The sequence below is a fragment of the Vulpes lagopus genome, chromosome 19 (assembly GCF_018345385.1).
Source record: "Vulpes lagopus strain Blue_001 chromosome 19, ASM1834538v1, whole genome shotgun sequence".
NCBI lineage: Eukaryota > Metazoa > Chordata > Mammalia > Carnivora > Canidae > Vulpes > Vulpes lagopus.
The window spans coordinates 19,955,757-19,977,588 of NC_054842.1; the positions used below are offsets into that span (position 1 = coordinate 19,955,757).

At 38.2% G+C, this 21,832-nt stretch overlaps 1 protein-coding gene and 1 non-coding gene across 21 annotated transcripts in view; one reads left to right on the forward strand and one right to left on the reverse strand.

Moving 5' to 3' along the window:
• The window catches only part of THRB (thyroid hormone receptor beta), a 372,691-nt gene that overhangs the window by 42,802 nt on the left and 308,057 nt on the right, over positions 1-21,832 (forward strand). The gene's annotated exons all lie outside the window — the stretch shown is intronic.
• Positions 1,876-1,982, reverse strand: LOC121479174. Its single transcript, XR_005984677.1, has one exon. It is a non-coding gene; the product is annotated as a U6 spliceosomal RNA (small nuclear RNA).

Below are 21,832 nucleotides of genomic sequence, written 5' to 3' on the forward strand. Positions count from 1 at the left end.
TCTCTGGAAAATTATTTATGTAGTTATCTAGGTGGTCATTAATATTACTCACATTGTAAATTTCATTTTGTTTTACCTTCTTTGGCAGTGTTGCCTTTCTCAGAACTAAGCAATAACGGTTTGTTTTAATGGAAACTTTTTTGCTGTCTTAACCATTTTTAAGTGTACAGTTTCAGTGATACATTGAATGTACATTAAGTACATTTATATTGTGCAACCATCACCACCATCCTTCTCCAGAACTTTTAATCTTGCAAAATTGAAATGCTATACTTATTAAGCAAGAAATCCCCATATCCCCTCTTGCCAGCCCCTGGAAGTCAACATTCTACCTTATGTCCCTGTGAATTAAACTCCCTAAGTACCTCACATAAATAGAATCATGAAGTATTTGTCTTTTTGTGACTGGCTTATTTCAGTTAGCATCACGTCCTAAAGTTTCATCTATGTTGTATCATGTGTCAGAATCTCCTTTTTTAAAAAAATATTTTAGTTATGATTTTTAAGAAGGTTTTATTTATTTGAGGGAGAAAGAGAGAGAGAGAGAGAGATCGCATATGAACAGGATGAGGGGCAGGAGAAACAGATTCCCCACTGAGCAGAGATTCCCCATGAGGGGCTTGATCCCAGGACTCTAGGATCATGACCTGAGTCAAAGGCAGATACTTCACCGAGCCCTTAGGTGTCCCAGAATTTCCTTCCTTTTTAAGGCTAAATGATGTTCAACCAATGGACACTTTTAAAAGAACTTTGCAGCAGCATTTTGACCCCTGACTGTGTTTACATGCAGTTACTTTGATTATTTCATATATGCAAATATGTTTTGAATAGTTGTTAGGTTATTCCTTGTCTTTATTGATGATCACTGAAAACAGATTGACGTTTCTTAAATTCTCAAGGTCCCCAAGGCATTCACAATTAATAATAATTTCCTATTTTATTACATACAGGAAAAGATATGTCTTTTATATCTTCTTATGTCAAAAGAGAAAAAATTTTTCTAAAATAATAGAACTGATGTTTTCATCACCAAATACAGACTAAATTAATCAGTTGTCAGAATGAGATTCTTACAAACATTAAAAATAATTTTTAAATAGATAATAAAAGTTTTCATTATTAAAGTGATCTTTTTACAAAACATTTGGAGAATAGGCATTAGAAAAATCATTTATAATTCCATCTTTCAAATATAATTTAGAATTCTAGTGTCTTGGGGCAGCCCGGTAGCTCAGCGTTTTGGTGCCATCTTTGGCCCAGGGTGTGATCCTGGAGACCTGGGATCGAGTCCCACATCAGGCTTTCTGCATGGAGCCTGCTTCTCCCTCTGTTTGTATCTCTGCCTCTCTCTCTCTCTCTCTCCCTGTGTCTCTCATGAATAAATAAAATATATTTTTTTTAAAAAAGAATATTAGTGTCTTTCCCTTCAGTCTTTTTCTCTTCAGCCTACACATATTTTATTACATGGTTTTAATTGTGGTACATTATACGTGCCTTTAATATTTTAAACCAGAAAAAGCTGCACAAAGAATATGAATGCTTGTTTGATTGAACTCAAAAGCATGTTGGGCAGCACAATGAGAAAGGCACAATCCTCGTGTGTTTTGACACCAAGGTTCTGCTGGTCCCTGTGATTAGGGATGACTGCATAAGCAGCAAGCATTCTCTGGTGACTTCAGAACTGATAGGAGCCCTGCTGAAGATGGCCATATTTAGGGGAAACAGATCTGTCACTGGAAAGAAAGAAGGAAACAGGGTAAAGCAGAGTTGAGAGACAGAGACCCTGTGGGCATCCTGGAAAACTGGCTCCTGCAGTTCTTCCTTAGAGTGTGAGGATGTCTCAGTATCCTTCCACTAAAGCTCCTTTTTTTTTTTTTAAATATGGAATGCTTCACGAATTTGCGTGTCATCCTTGTGCAGGGGCCATGCTAATCTTCTCTGTATCGTTCCAATTTTAGTATATGTGTTGCCGAAGCGAGCACTAAAGCTCCTTTTTGATTAGCTTTTGAAAACTGGGGTTCTGATTCTCATCAGTGAAAGAGACCTGAATAATCTGCCTTGCCTTTGACTTATTTATGTCCTGTTTGGGTTGTCTGAATGATTTACTAGCTTGATACTCTTCAAGCTGATACTACTACTCTTCTGTGAAATTTCACCCAGCAAGCAGGCAGGTATAGTTTCCCCAGTGGCTCTATGACTGGCATTTAGTAGGTACTTAATAAATGCTTACTGAATGAAGTAATCTTAATGACAAATACTCGCTTTCCTAGAAACTTGTAGCAGTCTTGTTGGCAACAAGAAGGAACTATTTGTCTCTTTGTAGTTCAAAATCTTGTGATACTATTTAAGTGACCACTGAAATATGAATCCTCCTTTCTACTCCCATTCCCGTTTGCAGAGCACTGACCACTGACAGATTCTAATGGCTTTTGTTGGTGATTTATCATCTAATCCCTGCCCCTCCCTTCCCTTCCAGGACTCAGTTATTAGAGTGTTGGCGTATAGTACTTTACATTTACATAAAGGGGACTACCACCATTCATCCTAAGAGAAGGGTCCTCATGTTACTGATTATACATGGGATCAGTAGAAGTGAAGTGGAAGAAGTAAAGATATCCCTGTGTCATCATTACTAAACTGACAGCTGGTGATTGAACTTAAAATTAATGTACTAACAGGACAAGATGAAACAAAAGCATTTACTCTGGGATCAAACTTTCCCCAATTACTGCAAAGAAAGGTGTGGCATGCGAAAGCTCTTTCTAGGTTTACTAAAGTTCTCTTAGCCTGAGTTGTCGAGATCATTTTAACTGCAGGAGTTGAATGGCTTTTTTTTTTCTTTTCTTTTAATGGCTAAATCTAGTTAATTGTTACAGAATGGTAGATAGTATACAATATCCAATAATACATAAAATGAGTCAGTGGGTTTTTCTCATCATAATGAATTATAGTTTATAACATGTATTAAATGCTTCAGATTTTTTCTTGATTAATGATGTTGGTGTAAATAGATGTTTAAAAGCTCTACAAAGTTTGGAAAATGCTGAATAAACAAAGTAAAGATGTCTATTCAGTCTTTAATATGCTAAACTACACTGGATTTCCATGAGGGTGATAGAGTATATTTGATTAGAGAACTCTTAAGAGTTGTGGAATAGCTCATAGGATTTGAATTCACTGTAACACACTTTGGGAAATTCTGGCAAAAACAAACACTTTAATGGTGATAAATTTTCAGGAAGACTACATGAAGAGAGGCTTTAGATTTAATTGAATTCCTATATGCGTTTGCTATTGCTACTGTAACAAATTACCACTGACATAGCAGTTTATGAAACAACACAAATTTACTATCTTACAGTTCTAGAAATCTGAAGTTCAAAATAGGTCAGCCAGCTTTTATTCCTTCTGGAAGACTAAAGGGAAAAATCTTTTTCTTTGTCTTTTCCAGCTCTTATGGGTGCTCAAATTCCTTGGCTGGTGACCCTGCATCACCCCGACCTTTGCTTCTATCCTCGCCCATCTCCTTCTCTTGACTCTCCTGCCTTTTCCCCTTATAAGGACCCCTTTATATTGAGCCCATCCAGATAATGCAGGACAGGCTTTCTACCTCAAAATCCTTACCTTAATCACATCTGTAAAGATCCTTTTGCCACTTAATGTAATAAATTCACAGCATCCAGGATGAGGATGTGGACATCTCTGGGCACCATTATTCAGCCTCCCACATCCACATTGTATTTCCCAGGACCCTGGAAAATACCCAATAAATATTTGCTGAGTATCATTGAGAGATTAGATTTGTTTTAGTAAAACTAACTCCCTGAATTAGTTCTGTAAAGAAGAAATAGACTTTTGATATCATCATTGCCGTAGGCTTTGCAAAATTTTCAAGAATATAGGAGTTTTTTTGAGAAAAGTCTTTCTAATGTAGATAGTGTTATGAAATGATAGATTAGCAGAGGAGAATACATTTCTGCAGAAACACACATCCTTCCCTCAATAATCACTCAGCATGCTGACCTCCCTCCAGACCTCTTCCGGTGTTGGGATTGTTTTATTGTGGCCAGACTTAGAGTGGGAGGGAAGTGGTGGTTGGCAGAGCTGAGCAGGAAGGGGCCAGGGTGGAAGGGGCAGAGAAAGAATTAGCGAGACTCAATGGAGAGGTGGCTTCTGGGATGATTCTGTTTAGAAGCTAAGGTGGTTTGTGATACACCCACTCCACCATTGCCTCTGAGATAGTGCAGTAAAATCAGAGGGACACAAAAGGCAGACTTCCGCATTTCCTTAGAAGGTCATGTCCAGTGGGTCCAGATTTTTGTTTTTCTTGTCAATCATTGTTTTGGTCTCATACTCTAAAAAATAAATTTTATTCTGATGTTTATTGTAGAAAATAAAAATCACCTACTCTAATATTCAGGGAAAACCACCTGTCACATTTTGGCATATTTTACTCCAATTTTTTTTTCTCTGTATGTGTTGTTATGTTACAGGATCAGGACCATATTCTAGATGCAGTTTTATATTTTACCAATGTTCGCTTGACGAGTAGCATTTTCTCATGGCATTAAATATTCTTCAAAACATGATTAGTTAATGACTGTATAACATTGGACTTTGGGATGTACAACTATAGCTGAGTGTGCATGCTTTCTCCTAGAATAAGTGATATAGCCTTGCATTTCATCTTTTGCCATCTTCTTACTTGCTTCTAGATAGTAGATGTAGAGGATGTGAACATGTTTATAGTTCTTCTTGGATGTGGTCAAAGGTATTAATTTATACTTACACTGGCAGTGTATAAGTATCTGTCTCTTCTCACACTTGATAGCATTAAGCATTCATCATTTAAAATTTTTTGAATGCTTATTAGACATTTATAACAATTTTTTCTTACTCATCTATAATCTTTGCCCATTTATCAATTGTAGTGTTAATATTTTGCTACACACTGTATTAAGGATACTTTATATATCATATCTCTGGAAATTATTTTCCTGGTTGGGTGTTTGCCTTTTAATTTTGCATATTGTATTGATATGACTGTTTTCATGTTTAATTACTGCAGTCAAATCTATTATTGCTTTCTGACATATGTTTAAAAATTCTTTGCTTGGTCAAATATGTAATAAACAACAACCTAGATTTTTCATAATCCTCCATAACTTTATTTTTTATTTAATATATAATTCATCCATAATTTAGTTTGACATATTATATTATGAGGTAGTATAATTTTTATCTATTCAAATAGTTATTCCAACACCATTTATTGAATAATCATTTTTTCTTCATTGAGTCATAATTAAATCTAATTAAATTGGCATATACATTTCCTTTTTTTAAAATTATTTATTTGTTCATGAGAGATACAGAGAGAAAGCAGAGACACAGGCAGAGGGAGAAGCAGGCTCCATGCAGGGAGCCCGATGTGGGACTTGATCCCAGGATTCCAGGATCATGCCCTGAGCCGAAGGCAGACACTCAACTGCTGAGCCACCCAGGCATCCCTGGCATATACATTTCCATATCTAGGCTGTTCTTTTAATTCTTTTACTGTTGATTATTGTAGTGGAATCACATTATATTTTGTATAGCATATTTCCATTTTTTAAAAAGATCTTATTTATTTATGTATGAGAGACACAGAGAGAGGCAGAGACATAGGCAGAGAGAAGCAGACTCCATACAGGAAGCCAATGTGGGACTCAATCCTGGGACTCCAGGATCATGCCCTGAGCCAAAGACAGACACTCAACTGCTGAGCCATCCAGGGATCCTGCACAGTTCCATTTTTTATATGGCAAACCTTAACCTCTTCATTATTCTGTGTTTTAAGTGCATCTTAGGAATTATCATCTGTGCATTTTTCAAGGTGTATGTTGGAATTAATTTTCTATTAAAAATATCCTCGTGTATTCTGCAAGGAATTATATACAAACTATTAATTATTTTGAAGGAGCTGCATCTTTGCAATTTTCAGCCATTTCACAATATGCCTCTGTCTTTCAAGTCGTATTTGATGTGATAGAAAAATCATTTCCATACACACCCTACATATTTTTAAAGGTTATTCCTAGTCATTGTATACCTCTTATTTAATTATATTTGGGATTTTATATATTGTTTTCTAATTGGTAATTACTTTATATGAAAGATAAATTTTTGTATTATGTTTTTTAATTTTATTTATTAATAATTATTTTTTTACCTGGTTCTTTTTAGTTTTCTTAGTAAACAATCATACTATACCAAATAATGATTCTATTACCTTTCTAAAGAGCATACTTCTTATTTCAGAATTATATCTTACAGCATGAGCTGGAATCTCTGTAGCAGTATTAAATATACTTACTGGTATTCCATTCTTATCTTGTTTCTGATTTTCTTTCTGATAGGTTTTACCAACCATGCTAAGTAATTTTATTGCATTCCTAATATGCTATAAGTATTTTTTAATCAAATGGGTTTTGAATTATTATAAAATGCCTTAAGATTTATTTTGGTAGGTGCATCTGGGTGGCTCAGTGGTTGAGCGTCTGCCTTTGCTCAGGGCATGATCCTGGAGTCCTGGGATCAAGTCCCACATTGGGATCCCTGCATAGAACCTGCTTCTCCCTCTGCCTATGTCTCTGCCTCTCTCTCTCTGTCTCTCTCATGAATAAATAAATAAATAAATAAATAAATAAATAAATAAATACATTTTTAAAAAAGATATTTATTTTGGTAAATTATCATTTATGAGGAAAATATAACACGGAAGCCAGCATATAGGCTTTATGGCCAGGCAGACATGGGCTTATATAACACCCCTTTCTCTTAGAAGTGTATAACCTTGAATAAATTATTTGTCCTCTTCTAGTTTAAGCTTTTTTTTTTAGTTTAAGCTTTTTATGCCATAATATAAGGATAATAATATAAATATCTTCTAAGAATTTGTGAGTATCCAGTGGGAATTGTTTGCAGTTCACCAGACTTGATATACAGTGTCATATTTTTCTTGCCTTTGATCTATTAAAATGGTGTGCTATAATCACAGATTTCCTAATACTTAATCATCTCTTTGTTCTTGGAGTGAAGCCTACTTGGTCACAATGAAATGTTTTCATAACTCACTGCTGCATTCAATATTTGCTTCAGATTATTGCATCCATTTGCATGAGTTGATGTTAAGTTGAATTTTTATTCTATCTTGTTCATATTATAAGGAAAATTTGTCCTTTTTTGGTATTTTTTAAATAATAAGCATGGAACTGAACACAGTGTTCTCTTATAATTTCTGAGATTTTTACATATGTGTTTCTTTCTTTTTCTCAGTTTGTTGTATAATTCTGAGATTTATTTGACTTATTTTAAAGAGCTACCTCTTGGATATATTTATCCTGCTCTCTTCATGCTTCTTCTGTAACGTAATATCATAGTGATTAGACCCTAGTTTTTATGTATTTCTGACTCTGCCACCTCCAAAGTAGTCATTGATAGAGATCATGTAAGTCCCTCAAGGCCACCCTAAGAGAGTAGTTGGTGTCTATTATATTGGTGTCATTCCAAACTTTTGAACTGTTGCAGACAACTCTGCCTGGGTTTGCATCCCAGCTTCACCACTGGCAATCCATGTTACCTCCAACAGTTACTCAAACTTTTTATTTATAGTTTCCTCATCAGAGTGTGAGGATATGAAGCTCCAAAAACAATGTCTGGCATGTAGGAAGTAGCTTCTAGCTATTGTCAATATTATATTTTAATAATAAACCTCGTGGCTGTTCTCAAGATTACAGTGTATAGATATAATTGTAAGTGGAAAATTTTAGGACAAATTTAGCATAAGCATTCTTATTTGTGTTGTTTGCAGGGGTGTCCAGCCTTTAGAGGAACCATATACTCTAAATAAAAGATATCCCAGGGGGATCCCTGGGTGGCGCAGCAGTTTGGCGCCTGCCTTTGGCCCAGGGCGCGATCCTGGAGACCCGGGATCGAATCCCACATCAGGCTCCCGGTGCATGGAGCCTGCTTCTCCCTCCGCCTGTGTCTCTGCCTCTCTCTCTCTCTCTCTCTCTCTCTGTGACTATCATAAAAAAAAAAAAAAAAAAAAAAAATTTAAAAAAAAAAATTAAAAGATATCCCAGGTATTTGAAGAAAAAAAAAAAGTCCATGAGGTTACACTTAATCTGTTCAAAATCCTCATTGGTAGAAAAACAGAAGTTCCTCACATGCTTCTCCCATCTGTGTGGATTCCTGCATATCTGCTGCTAACTATATTCCAAAAGTCAGAGATAAAGGTGTTTTCTTGAGGGAGCCAGCAATTTACAGGAACAACTCAAGTATTATTAGTCACAGGGAGAGGGGTGATATTAGTAGATCGGCTGTATGTTTGGAGAGGGTTTTTTAATGATGCAAAATATGTATATTCTTTTTGTCTGGTATGTGAAGGGCATATCTAATCATAACGGCAGCAGAACAAGGTGTAGTTTTGCTTCCTCACAGTTGTCACGTAGGCAGGTGAGGTGATAAATTATAAACAGCTGATTCCAGGGTATGTGTGGATTGTACTGTGCTTTGTATTTACTGCCTTTGTTCATTTGATGATCTTCTGTAGGAGTGCTTTGCTTCCTAGAGTACTTTCTCAACCCCTGCTACTTGCAGCATTTTCCTATACATCCCCAAAGGGAGAGGCCTGCCTTGATGTGGCTCCACTGCTTGTAGGATCAAGTCCAAGCTTCGTAGCAGGCACAGAGAGCCCCTTCCTGTCTGTATCCTACCACCATTCTTCACAGTACCTCACCCTGTTAACCAGGGAGGCAAGCAGAAGTCCCAGGTGACCCCCAACATGCCTATCTCCTGCGACTGCTTTACATAAGACTCTGCATTCTCCTGCTGGCCTTGCAGAAGCAAAGTGCCTTATTGTGGAGAGGACCAAATGGTAGAGGATGGCAGGGCGTCTTTAGGGGCTGAGAGCAGTTGCCAGCTGGCAGGTAGCCAGCAGGAAAATGTGGCCCTCCACCCTTCAGGGCGAGGAACTGAATTCTGCCAACAGCCAGCGAGCTCAGAAGGGACCCCCAGGCCTCTGATGACTTTGTTGTCCCAGCAACCCCTTGATTTCAGTCTGGTGAGATTCTGAGCAAAGGGCCAAGCTAACCAGAGCCATGGGACTGACCCATGGTAACTGTTAGATGATAGATATTGTTACCTTAATTGTTGCCTTATTGAGTCTGTGGTAATATGTTGTGCAGCAAGAGCAAAATAATGCAGTCAGTCAACTATTGTCTTTACACCCATCCCCTATTTCCCTTAATGCCACTGCCTTTCGTGTGTCGCCCACAAGGGCTCAGCCACCAGCCCTTCAGCCTCCCAAGAATTGTCATCCTCTCCTTGTGGAAGAAAATGATTTTTTAATTCTGTAATCATACTCTCAATACAGCCCTTGTCTCTGGATTATTTTTATCCATAACAGCTTCCTATTCTGTTTTTATATTCTGTTATGTGAATGTAACTGCAAAGATGTTATGAATTAGTTCTTTTGCATTCCAAACTCACTATATCCGAATACATATCTGAAAGAGCGAATTCATGGTCACAGTTAGACTGGGTCTTGGAACAAGCATGAACTGAGCTGTGTGAGGACTATAATGGCTCCTGGCAGGGTGGTCAGTAATGGCAGGCTATGAGGACTCATCCTTGGCCCTCTCAAGGTATAGGTTTTTTGTAAATAACTTCGGTGAGGATATGGATCATGTATTTCATCAAAATTGTGGTTGACATGAAGCCTGGAAGCATGGTACATATTTTGAATGACAGAATTAGGATCCAAAAGATTCATTTCAGGTTGGAATGATTGGCCAACTCTAACAAGATGGAAAACTTTAAGTGAATAGGTATAAAAGCCAATAGTACAGGGATAAAAAAATCAATCTAGAAACTAAGGATGGGGTAAAACAGACAGCATATGCAAAAATATTTAGATTAGTTGTTTACAAGCTAATGTAAATCAGTGGTATATCAAGGCTTGAAGCAGAGCTTACTTGAATCATAACATTAATTTTAGATTCTATTAATTGAACTGCTGTGTCTAGAACAAGAAGAATAGTCCTCTGTTTCACGTGAGTCATACCACTCATTGAGGGTGGGGTTGTTCTGGGTACCTCTTAATGGGGTCAGAGACAAACTGGAATTTCTCCATTGGGCAGGGACCAGATGGGTGAGCAGATTTGAGTATAGGAGTACAATATTGTGGAATAATCTGAGTTGTGGATATTTTGTCTGTGAAAGGAAAGATATCTAAGGATTCGTCTTCCTTTCTATGACTTCGGTGAATGAACATTACAGGGAAATACATTTTTTTATTTTATTAAGCAAATAATTACTGACATGTACTTAATAACAAAATAGACTTAGTAGCCTTTCAGATTTATTGAGCCCACCATCCCTGAACTGTAACAAAGATTAGCAGATTTGCAAAGAGGTCTTTTGCATGCATTATCACAACGAGACAATGATGGACCAAAAGACACTAATGCATACAGAGGCAAGAAAGTTTCATTAAAGTTAAAGAGTATAGAAACTTATGTATATGGTTTCCAGGCAGAAGATTGGCTCCCCTAGATTGCCCAAAGCTCTCCCAAGTGTGGGTATCCACCCCTAAATTAGTCCACCCGTGTGCAATGCAGATTCTAGGTGTGAGAAACTGCCTGAAGCAGAGGCTGGTAATGCTCCACCCAAATCCCCTTCACTGGGTGGGTGCACCTATTCTCCAGCTGCTGTGGGTGTTGGCTGCCAGCTTCTCACATCTGCATCCTCCCCTTTAAAATTGCCCTTGATTGATGCCATCTGTCTTATCCAAAGAAAACTGGGAGGTTATAGCTCCCATCCCTGGGGGAAGCCCTTGGCCAATCACTGGCCATTCAGATATATGGAGGCTCAGTCCCCTTGTGTCTGTGCAGGACAATGTCTGAGGAGTAACTTACACTCCAGAGCTCTTGGTGGGATCAAGCTAGACTTCTGACACCACATCACTGTCACCTTCCCCTCTGCCCTCTCATGCCTCCCTGACTCCCTAATAACATTCCCCCTGAGAGCCCTGACTTGCACAGGAATTGTCATCTCAGGCTTTGCTTCTAAAGCTCCTTATCTGAAACACCATCTCTGCCTTTCTGTGAGCATTTATAACCTCTTGCCCCTCTGCTTATAGGATCTTCTGCCTTTTCATCTACCTTCTACCCCAGTGCTTGTAACTGGGCCAAGTTATCACATCCTCTATGTTTATATTATGGGACTGGGTAAAGAGGAGTTCATTTCGCCAGAAGCATCTGCAGCAGGTATGTCTGAGGACCTCTCCAGCAACAGTGGAAGAGTTGTCCTCTGAGAGCTCAGCCCACTTCTATACTTCTCCTAATACCGCTCCATCCCTCCAAGTATACAATGGGTGCACACACATGCACCTGAGCACACACACACGTACACAACCTCCTGTGCTCCTTCTCTAATGACAGCAGTGCTACCTGACTCTTTCGTGGAGATGATAAGATCTGAGGCTCTGCATACCTAGCTACCTAGCAACAGTTTTCCAGCAGTTGTCAGATTAGACAGATGTGGAGACCAGTTGGTATCTATCCTTTTCTCGTTTTAACTGCCTCATGTTTCTGCTCCTGTGTTCTCTCTAGGCATCCTACTTGTAATGAGCACCTGGCTGATCACCAGACGTGTAAGATGGCTTGCGGGAGAGGAAGAGCTTGGTGTGGGGAAAAGGAAGCCTGGTTTAGGGTATAGATGGAAGTACTGAATTCCTAACTGGAATAAGGCTGGACAGCTATGAGACCTTTAAGTTATTTAACCTTTCTTAATCTCATTTCTCCATGTGTGAAATGAGCCTGCCCTACCTGACAGGCTCATGAAGACCATGTGAGATAGAGCAACCTATGAAAGTATAAAGCCCTTGATGATCATGCGATATTATTCAGATACCATTTTAAAATGCAGTACTGAAAAAAAAATAAAAAATAAAAAAAAATAAAAAAAAATAAAATGCAGTACTGCTCATTAAGAGCTTATCTAGCTTAGTTCCTGCATTTATATGATTGATGCAGGGAGTAAATACTCTCTGTAGGATCAATCCTTTGCAATGAGATTCAGAGTATCTGTTTTCCAGTGGGTTTTACTTCATTAGCCAGATCTGAGAGCTGGAAATGTTACCATATATATCTGTTTTTAAGCAGTGATAGTGCCAGCAGGTCTACGTTGTTTTTACTATCTTACAGTGCCCAAAGCAGCTTGGAGAAGCTGGATGGAGATAGTTACATGTAGGTGATCTTCCAGGCCACCCAACCTGCAGATGACAGATGCACCAAGCATAGCACTGCAACATCAGAATCACTGCTCACAGGCAGTGCCAGAAAGCTGAGGTGTACTGTGCTTTCCTGACAAACTGAATTGTTATTATTTTTGACAGCTTGGGCTCAGAGTGAACTTTCAGAAATGAATAAAAATGTAGGGGCACCTGGGTGATTCAGTCAGTTAAGGGTCTGACTTGATTTCAGCTCAGGTCATGATCTCAGGGTCATGGAATTGAGCTCCGTGTCTGGCTCCATGCTCAGCCTGGAGTCTGCTGGAGGTTCTCTCTCTCCCCCTACCTCTACCACTCACCTGCACCCCCCACCCCCACTTACTCGCTCTCTTAAATGGATAAATAAATCTTCAAAAAAGAAATTATACACACACATATGTGTGTGTGTGTGTAAAGAAATTATACACATATATGTGTATCTGTGTGTGTGTAAAGAAACCTGACTTTTGAGTTCTCACTCTTTCTTAGTCAAGGCATGGATCACAGCTTGCCCTGTTGGCTGCTGTGTGTTTAAACAGTGCTGTCCTGTCCTAAAGCCCAGAGATAGAACGGAGAGTGCTGCTTCTACAGTCCCTACACCCCTCACAGTGTCAGGCTGTCCTTTCTGTGACTCAGTCTCCTGCCATTATCCTTTCTTCTATTCTTGTTTGTTCTTAGAAAAGCAGTAGCTCTTTTTGATCTCCTCTGCATATTCCTTGCTGTGGGGAAAGCACAGTCTCCTGTCTTTACTCCCAAATATATGCCAACATTGTTATTCCGATATTATTTCTTACTCTTCTTTTCCCTCAGACAGTGATCCTATTGTTTTCTGACTCACCCTGAGGTCTGTCTAATCCCTTTTACAATATATGTGTCATTTTTTATTCTCTTCTAGTCCTTTCTTTCTCCCACCACTACTTTTTAAGGGCATATTTAATGATTCTTATGTGTATACTCATTTATGTAGTTCTTTGATTTCTCTAGTCACTTAAGCTGCAATTAATTTCTACTTCTGTGAGAGAGAATTAATTATACTGAGGCCTAATCACCTATTCTTCCTAAACAGTTTGGAGGGGCTGAGGAGGAGGCCAGCAAAGCATCCCTATGTATGCACATTGCTGCGTGCTTTGCTTCCATTCCTGGGCCCACGTTACTCATTGTTCCCTATCTTGCTTTTTTTAATACTTTGGGGACTTATTTGTTTTAAGTTTCTGTGTGGTTGTGGGTAGGGCTGGGCTCTGCATTCTGGCCTCAGAATATGGGAAGGCCTCATTCCCCATGGCTCTTTGTTGCAAACACACCAAGCTCATACCGTGTGCTCCACATGGGCATGCTCACATGTCTTGGGGTTTTGGTGTGCCTCTGTGCTACCTATTTCTGTCCTTCGTCTCCTGGACCTCATTCCTGCACTTGGCATGGCTGTCTAATGCCCTGCTCATTTCCCTACATTTGCTTCCTCTGACCTTTCTATTTATCTCCTCCTCTGTCCCTCTGCCCACACATATCTTGTCTCCTTTGCCTTACTTTGCCTAAGTGTCTTCAAAGATTTTCTAGCATTCTGATTATCTCTTCACTTTCCACCTACCCAGTGTTTTTGGTTTACTGTTTCTAGTTCCAAACTTTGTTCTCTCTCTCTTCCCTTTTGCTTCCAATGGCTCCAAGCACCTAACCAGCCAAGCTGGAAACCTTTAGGTCACTTCTAACCCCTCTCTCCACCATCTAGTCAATCTTCAGTGAAAGATTGCTCCCATCCATCCCCATCCCACAGCCCCTATCCCAGGTCTAGACTATTCCAATATCTTGGCTACCTCTACCCATTTTATTTATTTTTTTATTTTCCAAAAGCCAAATTGGAGCATGTCACTTCCTTGCCAATGAGTATCTCTCTGGTTGCTGAACTCTGTACAATAGAATTCAGATGCACAGCATGGCGTACACAGCCCTTCAGGAGCAGACCGTGGCCTCCTCCCTGCTATGTGCCAGACCTTATCTGTTCCTCCCCACTATGTGCCAGACACACTAACTTCTCACTATGTTTAGAGGATGCTTTCTTGCCTTTTCCACATACCATCTTTTCTCCCCCAAAATGTCCTCATTCTTCTCATGCTGGCAAAGATTTGTTCTTCTTTCAAAACTACCTTGTAAGGTCTTTTGGATTTTGTCATGTTAAAATTCCTTTGTGTGACAGCTGAGTGTTGCCTGTGTCTCTATCATGACATCTGACCCCATACTGAGTTTTTTTTAAGGAACTCTTTGCATTTACAGAATAATTTATAGATGGCAATACTTTTTCACAGACTTTCTGTGGTGAGTTGGAAAAAGCAAAGATATGAAAGGGAGGTTGTGTTCAACAGCACTTTGGTGTCTGTTCTATTTTGGTCGTGTTTGATCCCCAGGTACTGTTATCTACACCTTTAGCAACAAGGAAAGTGTGTCAAACGTCCTGCACTTAGGAGGATAAGAGCTTGGGCAGAACACTTGGTAAGGATGGCCAGCCAACCTGTTCTTGAAAGTGATAGTCTTGAATTAATGACAGAAGGACCCAGGGGAAACCTATAAAAACTCTTAGAGCTAGGATTTTTTGCTAAGAACATTCTTTGTAAAACATTTTTTAAGCATAAATTTTTAAGCATAAATTTAAACTAAGAATGGCTTGACCTCCTTTCGTCTTCCTTTTTGTTCTAATCACAGAATTAGGCTTGTCTGGTTAATCAGTGCCCAAAGCAAAGATAACCTAGGGGCAGTTGGCACAAGATAATTCAGACACTAGCTACAGGTTAAACCAGAAAAGAGGGAGAGGGTGGACTCAGAAAGCCAGTACTGGCTACCTTAGTAAGCGTACAGTCATTGAATTTTAGAGCTTGAAGGATCTAACCTCTGATTATAGCTAAGGAACGAGGCCTGGGGAAGTCAGGTACCTGTCAGGACCGTAGGCATTAATGGCTGTGAACTGTCTCCTATCCAGGATCCTTTCCCCCACCTCATTAATATATCTGAAAGTATGAAAGTGGGTTGTGAGGGAAAATAATGGAGGGCACACTGATACAGTTGTTCATGAAACTGAGTTTTCATTTTGGGTCAGTTAGGTGGATGACAACTTTAATGGAAGCCAAGAACTTTTTATTTGGTTTATCTCATTTGTGATCCTCACAAAAGTCCTGTGAGATGATGTATTTGTTTCCTGTTGCTTTTGTAACAAATCACCACAAGCTTTGTGTCTCAAAACAATACAAATGTGTGATCTTACAGTTCTGCCTGTCAGAATTCAGGAATTAGTTCCACAAGACTAAAGACAAGGTGCCTGCATACCTTCCTTCCAGAGGCTCTAAGGGAAGAATCCATTTCCTTGCTTTTTCCAGCTTGTAAGGGCTGCCTGTTTCCTTGGCTTGTGGTCCCTGCTTCCATCTTCAAAGCATGTCAGGTAGTCTCTTTGTCCCTCAGCACATAACCCTCTCCTCTGCCTCTGGTTTTTCATCCGTCCTGCAAGGTCCTATGTGATTGTAGTAGGCCCACCAAATAATCCAGCATAATCTTTTTATTATGAAATGCTTCATCACATTTGCAAAGTTCTTGATGTCATGTAAGGTAATATATTCACCAGTTCCAATGAGTGGGATATGCACATATTTGGGGGGGCCTTACTCAGCCTACCACAGAGAGATTACGTTCAATGACTGGGGAAACTGAGGCTCAAAGAGGTGAAGACTCTTCCATAGAGTTAGGTAGTTTCTGAGGAGGAGTCATTCATTCTTACCACTATCTCTGGAACTGAGTTTGAAGAAATAAAAAATAAATGACAAAACTGATCTCAAGTAAAATAATGACATAGTATTATTATATTTTTAAGACCAAAAAAATATTAAACCTGTGGTCTGAATCATAAAATATAACCTATTATAAGAAAAATAAAGATTCTATAAACATTTTTTTGGAGGGTAGCAATCTTTAACAGCACTAGGTAATTCTTGGACTATAATAGGCCACCATCCAGAGTTAGTCATCCTGCTAGCTGCTGTGAGCTGATATTTTAATTTTCAGAGCTTAAATCAGCTTCAATACATTTCTATCCATTGGTAGTGGGTGGCCACTCTATATGCAGGATAAAGCTAAAATTTTTAAAACTTGACAGCATTTCTTTTTAATTTTTGCAGCCAGCTATCATATTTCTCCTAATCTCTCTCTTCTCTCAGTTTAGTATTTCAAATTCAGATTTACTTAGCCATTCACATGAAGCGGATTTTTGACATCCAGTGTCTACATTGACTTCCTCTAGAAATTCTCTAGTATTTACTTCTCATAAAATACAGTTCCAAGGATTGATCATGATATTGCAGCTGTAGTTCAGCAGTCTTGAACACAGTTAAATATTCCCCTTCCTAAATTGCAAAGTGTACCCTCTGTAATCTTACATTATTGAGAGAATTAATGGGAAGTTGGACGGACCAGCCCATTTCCAGAAAGAAACTAATTTCAAGCTGTAGCATGACTGAAAACCCATTTGAAATCCCAAGACAGGGCAGCCTGGGTGGCTCAATGGTTTAGCGCCACCTTTGGCCCAGGGCGTGATCCTGGAGACCTGGGATGGAGTCCCATGTCGGGCTCCCTGCATGGAGCCTGCTTCTCCCTCTGTGTCTCTGCCTCTCTCTCTGTGTGTCTCTCATGAATAAATAAATAAAATCTTAAAAAAAAGTCCCAAGAAGGAAGCAAAATATTTCTTTGTATCTTGATTATCTGTCAGTGCTACATACTCAGCTTTGATGGAGTTAAGAAGACCTGCCTTCCTTGGTTAGTCTGTCTGTCTGTCTCTTTAATATGTTTTATTTACAAATAGATTTATATATTATAACATATATAGGCTATGAAACTTAATAATGAAATAAATCTCTCATGAAATTAATGCCCAACTCAGGGAATTGGACATTAGAATATGTTGATATTGAACATCTGCCTCCTTTCACTGAGGTGCACTGTTAGGAATTTTGCATTTATCAGTAAGGTTTTTTGTTTGTTTGTTTTATTATATGTGCATATATCTCCCTAAATAGTATGTATTTTAAAATTTTGCTTGTCTGTGGGCTTTATAAAAATAGTTGCATGCCATATATACTTTCATGAAACTTGTCTTTTAATTCCTAATTATATTTCTAAGATTTATCCACCCAGGATATAAAGCTGGAATTTGCTCTTTTACCTCTGTTGTATGATACCACTTAACTTGCTCTTCTATGGATGGACTTTTAGGTTCTTTTCTGTTTAGGGGTTTATATCTGGTAATTTGCTATTACAAACAATGCTGTTATGAATTTACTTGCACATTTTCTTCTGGTACACGTGAGTAAGAGTTTCTCTAGGAATAGACTTGCTGGGTCAGAAAATAAATGCATTCTTTCCTAGGTGATTTAAAGTTATTTTCAAAGTGGTTGAACCAGTTGAAGCTCCCTTCAGCAGTGTGAGTTCTTGTCGCTCTTTGACAACATTTGGTAATGTCAGGCTCTTAAATTTCACCCATCTAAAATGTATCTCATTGCGGTCTGAAAAAGCATTGCTTCAGTTTCTAAAGGAGTTGAACATATTTTTACATGTTTATTTATCATTGACGCTTCCTTTTTGGTGAAATACTTTTCATATCTTCCCCATTTCTCTCTTAATTCATAGTAGTTATACGTGTGTGTTTGTGTAGAGAGAGAGGGAGAGAAAATATTAATCCTTTGTATCAGTTTTAGGTGTTTCAAAGCACTTCTCCCAATTTTTGCCTTGCCATTTTATTTTGTGGTATCTTTTAATGAACAGAAATTTTGTCTTTTTTTAAGATTTTATTTTTAAGTAATCTCTACACTCAACATGTGGCTCGAAATCACAAGCCCAAGATCAAGAGTTGCATGTTCCTCCAACCGATCCAGCCAGGTGCCCTTGAACAGACATTTTTAATTTTAGTATAATCAAATGTATCAATATCTTGTTTTATGACTAGCAGTTTTAAAAGATTACCTTAACCTTAAACAAACACCAATATTTCTGGTGACATTGGCAATTACTCCTACTAAGCACTTATTCCCAAAAGGGAATTGGTGACTAAGAGATGAGTTTGATCCTTTGAGCTAGAGACACATGTGAACTCTGTATGTGATGGTGTTACCATACAACAAAGAGCATTCTTTACAATATCGAAAGGATGATTCTGAAATAACATTTTTGCCTGAGAATAGCAATACTGTCCATTGTGTTAATCCTCAGTGCCTAAACAATGCTACACACATAGCTCTCAATAAAATTGTGTTCATTGACAGAATGAGAACAGTATATATTGGATGAGAGAGAAAAAAGATTATTCCCTTCCAGTCACATGAGGAACTTTAGTTGAGAATATGGATTTTTCATATTATCTTTGGGCTGATTTGACATTTTTCACTCTAAGATTCTGACCACTTTGATCTATAGGGAATTATTAGTGAAAATATGGCATGTACTTCTTGGAGAATGCATTGCTTCAACAGATTAAAGGCATATAAGCTAGAGAAAGTATGCAAATCTTCCCTGTTTGAACTGAAAGGAAAGGAAGCAAAGAAAGAAATTAATGGAAATTTTCAAATCTTTGTCTCTTTCTCATATTCTTCTTAAAAGGAGTGTCAACAAGGAAGAAGACCTACCAAATCCTCTTGGTTAGAGATATTGTAATACTAATGATGTAACTTCAAATTTTTCAGAAAGGCATTTAGTATTTTCCCTTGAATATGAGTCATTGAGATTGTTTTAGTTCTGTAAGTTAAAATTGTGTGTGTGTGTGTGTGTGTGTGTGTGTGTGTGTAGATAGATGGAGAGATTGAGAACCCTTTTTCCCGGAGGGCTCAATGGTTCAGTATGTCACGTAGCACAGGGTTTTGCAAAAATTAACTTGTTTAACAACTCCTGGTGTCGCATGTAATCTCTAAATTTGCTTAAATCTTTTTGGAAGTAGGCATGGCATAAGTGATCAATTAATAATTCCCTACTTATTTGTGTTGATTCTATACTTCACTGTTCACACTTGCTAAACATTCATTCAAACTGAGACCCTTTTTTGGTTATAAAAAGTATGCAATGATATGAGCTATGTTAACTGGTTACTAGCAAGGAAGGTTTTTCCTCAGTCACAGATCCAACTTCAGTGCAGGGTTTGCTATTTTTAATCACAGAACTTAGGAGTTTAATTCAGTTAAAAAGGGAGGAAGTTGTCAAGGGAGGGTTGCTAAAAGTTCATGCTAAATTTGCTTAGATCCAGATTGTGTTCATTAATATTTATACATCTATGGTTGGGAAGGGGCGATTATGCTTCTTTAAAAACACTGGGTATTCATTTTCCATGTATCGCATAGCCTTCTGATTAGGGAAGGTGGGTTTTCATTGTACGATCAATGGAGATACAGATGGAAACCATCTGGCGCCTCATCCCCTTTTTTGTCAAAAACCTTGTCTTGTCTCTCACATGTCAATGATGAATGGAAGGATTTCAATCTCTCGCTGAACAATGCAGTTTGAATCCCTCAGCTAGCCAAGGGGTTTTTGGCAAGCATCGATGGGCTTAATATTTTAAAGAAACCAGCAATCATTTTAATTCATTAGTTGAGGCCTGTTGTTCTAGGCAGTGTTTTTGATTTGTATTTTGGGCATTGGCTTTGTTTTCGATTCACAAGCGTATTCCATATGGGTATATTTTCTTTTACACAGTGTAAATCATAGGGACAAAAGTGGGAGTTGTATCTGATAAGATGACCAAAATGCTGAGAGTTTCTTTTAATCATTTTCTGTATTAATTATAATTTATATTAAGAGTTCAGACCAAAAATTTCCTTGTTAGCTGGTATAGAGCATATATGAGAACACAGAATTTAGTTAAGCCAACTATAGATGGTGAATCTAAAAATCAGTGCAGTGCTCTGCTTTGTGTGGGAAAACTTGGCACAGATCTGTCTTAGAGCATCTTGGGTACAGCACTTTCATGGTTTGTCTGTCTACTGAAGGTGAGTTCCTGGGTGGAAGCAAAGTGATAGACCCGCATTGGTTAGCTTTGACAGTCATACTCCAGCTGACAAAAAACAGATTGATTGTCCTGCACTCCACGTTTAGTAGAAAGAGGTAAATCACCAAAAAGCAAGTTGATACCAGAGCCTTATTCAGAAACTCATTTCTAAGTATATCCTGGGGTTGGTAGAGATTCAACGCAACACTATATACCTGCCAAGACCATGATGACCCCTATGGAGAGTATAGGTCCCACCACTGATATTTGCCTAGGGTTCCAGTTAAGAAAGCATAGGATATACACGGTCCTCTATCTAATTATAATGATTATGGTGTTAATATGTAGTGCTTACTACCTGCCAGGTGTTGTTTTAAATGCTCTGTAAATCTTTATTCATTTAATCCTTACCAAAACTCTAATAGGTAACTTCTATTATTATCCTTATTTTACAAACAAGGAAACTGAAGCCCAGAGGGATTAAGAACTTGCTCAAGGCCCATAACTTTAAATGATAAGGATTCAAATCCAGATAGTTAGGCTCTGAAATCTGTGTGCTATACCATTGTGTGCATTGTTTCTCACAGTAACCATATGAGGAAGAGGTCATTTGTGCTATTTATGTTATAAGGATGTGGAAACGAAGGCTTTGAGATGTTATTTACCTCACTCTAGGTTAAACAACTGATAGCCTGTGAAGCCAGGACCCAGACTTTCTGAATCCCATTCTTTCTACACTATGCAAAATTCAGATCAAATGCCCTGACACACCAAAAAATCCTCAATCATTAGAGGACTAAATTTTGTTCAGTGTAATGCAGTCACAGGAAAGGGAAACATACTGATTCTTTGGATATTTTCAATAATGTAATCCAACCAAATTATTTATAGTTTATTTTTTGTTAAGAAATTGAAATTAACTCATTCTGATGCTACTCAATTGAGTCCTTGTTATGTATCTATTTTTTTATTTCCAAATGTTCGTGAAAGTAATAATATATAAAGAGCTTTTACATTTTGAAAAGAAAAAATCTGAATACTCACATTTTTAAGAAATGGTCAAAGAATGAGAAATACAAATGGGCTACAGTTATTTTTAATGACAATAAGATTTAACCTCATTAAAGAAAAAAATGAAATGATCTTGGTACTCAAGAGACAAAGATTAAATAAAATGGTAATATATAGCATTAACATATGGTGAAAGAGAATTGGCACTCCCTTCTGCTACTAGGGGTGTAGGTTTCTTTTTTAAAAAGGCTTATTTATTTGAGAGAGAAAAGAGAGCATGAGCCAGAGGTGGGAGGGGCAGAAGGAGAGGGAGAGAGGGGGAGAGTTTCGCAGACTCCAGCCTGAGCCAGGAACCTGATGCAGGGCTTGATCTCGTGACCCTGACTGAGATCATGACCTGAGCCAAAACCAAGAGTCCAACAGTTAATGGATGGCACCACCCTCAAGGTACCTCACAGGTGTAGGTTTTTAAAAGAATAATTTGTTAACATATTAAAAGATGTTTACAC